Source organism: Arachis ipaensis, chromosome B04 (genome assembly GCF_000816755.2).
Source record: "Arachis ipaensis cultivar K30076 chromosome B04, Araip1.1, whole genome shotgun sequence".
Taxonomy (NCBI): domain Eukaryota; kingdom Viridiplantae; phylum Streptophyta; class Magnoliopsida; order Fabales; family Fabaceae; genus Arachis; species Arachis ipaensis.
In genome coordinates this window covers 121,695,586-121,700,941 of record NC_029788.2, presented here as the reverse complement: position 1 = coordinate 121,700,941, position 5,356 = coordinate 121,695,586, and positions in this window count along the sequence as shown.

Here is a 5,356-nt window from a genome sequence, read left to right as displayed (position 1 = left end):
AAAATTTCGCGAAACTATAGGGACAAATAGAGTAATTAAACCTTTTTTTTATAAACTAAATTTACATGATTAGACAATAATAAATTAAATTCACATTTTTCAACAATAAATTTTTCCCATAATTATTCCGGACAAGATTCTAGGCTTTATTTTTTTCCTTAAATACTCAATTTTGGACAATAATTTTTTCCCATAATTCTAGGCTTTATTTTTTCCCATAATAATTAAAAAAAAATCTGAATAGCTTTAGACTTTATAATTAATGTGTTCATGCATCTAGTTACAAACTTACAATTTTATTCGATATAATGCAATTTGTTTGAGATGCAATGGAGGTATAAATATTCTTCTATGCGGTGCGAAATCCATATGATTTTTTGCTACTCATGCTAGATATATTTGTTCCATATTATTTAAGGTCTCATATGACCATTCTTGTCTTCGTTATACACTTTTCCTCTTTCATATATGTACTATGTCTTCAAAAAAAATCTATATATCAACTCAATAAAGTACCAAAAAACTATATTATAATATTCCTTCTTTGATTGATCTCATATATAATTTGAGTGATAATGTTTGTTAAACATATTTTTTGTGAGTGTTTTGGGCAACGCGACTACCTGCGATTGCTACCTAGAAAGGGACATCAAATTATGCATAATTTGAATGTTTCTTTGGAACACATTCATCTAAGGCACATTCACATACATACCTTGGTGTGAGTGTTCAAAAGAATTAGAACAAGAGAATGCTCATGATGAGGTTTGGGTTGCCATTCAAGGTTTTACTATTGTCGTTTTCTTTTTTGTTAAGAATGTAATAATAGAAGTATCTTTTTGAGTTTGCTATGTAATTAGATTATCTTATTAGAGTGACAATGAAAATCTCTGTCAATAATTAATCAAAAAAATTATTCATTTAAGAATTTAACATTAGATATTTAAAATCTAACAATCATATATTTAAAAAACATGCTAATTGGTTGATTGTTCCTTCCGATTTATCCAAGTGTATAATATATAAGTCATAATATAATTGTATTTATCATTTTGCTTTGGTGTGTACAAATAATGTATGTTTTTATTTCTCGTATTGGGAATCAAGCGTTTATTTAAAGAATAACAATTTAAATTGATACCATCTCAATTCACTAATAATTTTGAATTCAAATTTTGAATTTCTCGACTGTCTTCTCTCATGGATTGCTTTGAATCCTGATGAACTTTTTCGCGATAAAAGTTTTATTGAAATTTTTTTTTACAAAACCTATTAGATTGAAAATAATTTTTACAAATAATTATGTTAAATAATCAATTAGCGATGTAACCAACTGCAGTCAACTAGTGAAAAAAAGATGCCCATTAACGAAAAAAATAGTATTGAAACTTCAAAGCCACCCTAATTTTACTTTTACTCCCATTCTGTAACAGCCCAGACCACCCGCTAGCACGATATTGTCTGCTTTGGTATACAAGGCCTCACGGTTTTGCCTTTGACGATAGGGATGATAGCCGAAACCCCCCACACTCACTCGTCAAAATGCGTCATGCTAGGAAGAGGTATCCACACCCTTATAAGGCATGCTTCGTTCCCCTCCCCAACCGATGTAGGACCTTACAATCCACCCCCCTAAGGGAGCCCAGCGCCCTCGCTGGCACATCGATCCGGGTTCCGGCTCTGATACCATCTGTAACAACCCAGATCACCTGCTAGCACGATATTGTCCGCTTTGGCAAACAAGGCCTCACGGTTTTGCCTTTGACGATAGGGATGATAGCCGAAGCCCCCACACTCACTCGTCAAAATGTGTCATGCTAGGGAGAGGTATCCACACCCTTATAAGGCATGCTTTGTTCCCCTCCCCAACCGATGTGGGACCTTACACATTCACAGTAAAAAAACTACAAAATAAAAAGAAGCATCCAAAACGTAACAAAAAGAAACATCTAAATCATTGTAAAAGATTATCCAGAACTTTTTCAATTATGGCAAAGAAGAACACATCACTTTCGGATATAGAAACATCCAAAATTAAGAAAAGAAAAATTCAAAATATAAGAAAAGAAATATCCAAAACATATAACAAAAACACATCCGAAATCTAGGAGAAAAAAATCCAAAACTAGTAAAAAGAATCATCCCAAACATAAAAGAAGAAGGTTTGAGGGTGGCGAGTATGATATCGAGGCCACTTGTTAAGAGGCTTTTGCCGAACCTGGGAGTGGGTTGATGTGGCCTTGCGCTAAGAATGCCACCAACAGAACGTGAAGCTCTTTTTTTGTCTCAGAAGCCATGGTTTCACAAACAAAAACTAACAGAGGATGGAGATATTATTAGAGCGTTACTATTTTTTGTTATGAATATTGATTAGTGAATACGCGGGATGACAAGTTGTAGGGGGAGGCCCACGTCATGGCACGAGGGATTGTTGGGGAAGGCGTGCGCATCACGAGACGAGGTGTTACATGGAGAGGTGCGACGTCACTGTGATCAAGATTGGAGGGGGAGGGGCGTGGCATCGCGAAGAGAAGAGTTGGGGGGGAAGATGTTGCGGCGCACAAGGAATTGCAGAGGGAGGTCATGGCATCGTGGGGGAGAGGAATTAGAGGGAAAGGTTGCGTTAGAGGTTGAGATTGGATAGTGCGTGTTTTGTCTAATCTTAATTTTTGGGAATTTAAAATTTTTTTGAAAAGTTGTTTAAATTGGCTGTACATAGAGTTGGTTTCTTATACTTTCTCTTTTACAAAAGAAAAACATCTTTCTACATTAAATATTAAAAATTTTTAACATGCATACAAAATCCATATGAAACACTCATGCACATTTAGATGAAATTTATATCGATTGTTATTTTCGTCCCAAATAAATTTGTGCGAAATATTTTGGATTATTATAGAAGGTAGTTAAAACTAATATAGTAAAAAAATTTGAGACTAATTATACACAAATTTATAATAGAATTAACATTTTTCAAAATAAGTCTCAAATCTATGTGAAGGTATTATGCACATTCAAATGAAATACAAACGAATTCCGATTTGTCTTAAATATGTTGCTAATTTGTTTAAAAAGTTTTTATGCCAGCTAAAAATTGTTTGTCAGGACATTTTGGGATCAAATTTAGTTGAATTTAAAATTATTTTTTATAACCTTGAAAGGTAACAGTGCTGAATTGAAAGAGAAGAGTAAAGAGTGGTAGAGTGAAGAGAGTCTGAGGAGACGGAGATTGAGACAGAGAAGAAGAAGAGAGAAAGAGTTTCACTAATTTGGTAAAGGTGAATTGAATTGAGACACACACTTACATTCTGTTACTAATAGCTAGCAATTTATTGTGCCTAATAACAACTAATTTGTAACTAATCTAATTGAGAGAGATTGTAACTAATTCTGCTGACTCAGCTATCTTGCTTAACTAATTCAATTCAACTTAATCATTACTCTATTATGCATTCTGCTATCTGACTCCATTATTCAGCTCAACACTCACTCCATTAACCTACACCGAAATCCAATGAAAAAAATTATTTTTAAATAATACATGTATTTATTTGATATTTGATTTGAGGGCAAAATTTTTTTATAAACTAAATTGACATGATGAGTAGACAATAATAAATTAAATTCACTTTTCAACAATAAATTTTTTCTCATAATTATTCTTGACAAAATTCTAGGCTTTATTTTTTTCCTTAATAATAAAACAAAAAATCTAAATAGCTTTATACTTTACAATTAATGTGTTCATGCATCTAGTTATAATTTTATTAGGTATATGCGATTTGTTTGAGATGCAATGAATGTATAAATATCCATCCATGCAGTGCAAAATCTATATGATTCTTTGCTACTCATGCTAGCTAGATATATTTGTTCCATATTGTTTAAGGTCTCATATGGCCTGTCTTGTCTTCATTATACACTTTTGCTCTTTCATATATGTACTATCTTTTCAAAAAAGATTATTGTAGATCTACACAATATATCAACTCAATAAAGTACCAAAAAACTATATTATAATATTCATTGATTGATTGTTCTCATATATAATTTGAGCGATAATGTTTGTTAAACATACCTTTTGTGAGTGTTTTGGGCAATGCGACTACGTGCGATTGCTACATTGAGAGGGACATCAAATTGAGCATAATTTGAATGTTTCCTTGAAACACATTCATCTAAGGAGCATTCACATACATATATGTTAGTGTGAGTGCTCAAAAAAAATAGTTATGAGCAAGAGATATGTTTAAAAACTTAGCAATTGTGTACAAAAAGGAAAAAGAATTCAAGGAGAGGAAAAAATGAGAGCAATGGGCGACGAAAGAAACACATCAACAGATGCTCTGGGACTTTGACGGTACAGGATACAATCTGTGATGTGTTGATTTTGTGGATTAGAATATATTGATTATGTGTTTGATTTTATGTGTGAGTTGTCATATTTTTATTGATATTTTAGATACTTTTGTTTGTTTTGCTAATTGATTATATTGTATACAGGTGTTGTTCGTCTTTCTCTCCTTCATCGGGTCGAGTAACTTGGAACAATCGGAAAAATGAATTAGAACAAGAGGATGCTCATGATGAGGTTCGGATTACCATTCAAGGTTTTATTATTGTTGTTTTCTTTTATGTTGAGGATGTAATAATGAAAGTGTCTTTCTAAATTTATTATGTAATTAGATTACCTTGTTAGAGGGACAATAAAAATCTCTATCAATAATTAATAAAAAAATATTAGAGAGACAATAAAAATTTATGTCAATAATTAATCGAAAAAAAATTATTCATTCAAATTTTTTTTTTTTGGTAGATTTAAGAATTTAATATTAGATATTTAAAATCTAACAATCCGTTGTTTCCTGCGATTTGTCCAAGTGATATATAAGTCATAATATAATTGTAGGCCTATATTACTATATAGAATCATAGATAGCAAATTTATCTACATGTGTAGATTACACATGCCAATCTCTCAAAACATCATTTCTTAGCCAAAACGACAAATTCCTTAGTGGTGGGGTTCATGAAAAGATCGACCAGTATTTACTTTTTGTAGATCCTAAGCTATGTTAATCTGAAAAGTTAATTTTTAAATTTAGCAAAAATAAAAAATATTTAATATTATTTTGTATTATTTAAAATGTTAGTTATTTCGTATTTTTCCTTATCATCAGTATTACTTACACATGTTTTGACAAGAGAATAAGTAAAAATAACTGTTAAAAATAATTTTATGAAAGCAAATAAATATTATTATCATCTACTACTCAAAAAAATTTTAAATTGTAGTAAAAATACTTATCTTACTACAATATATATAGATCCGTCCCTATATATATTATATAATTTC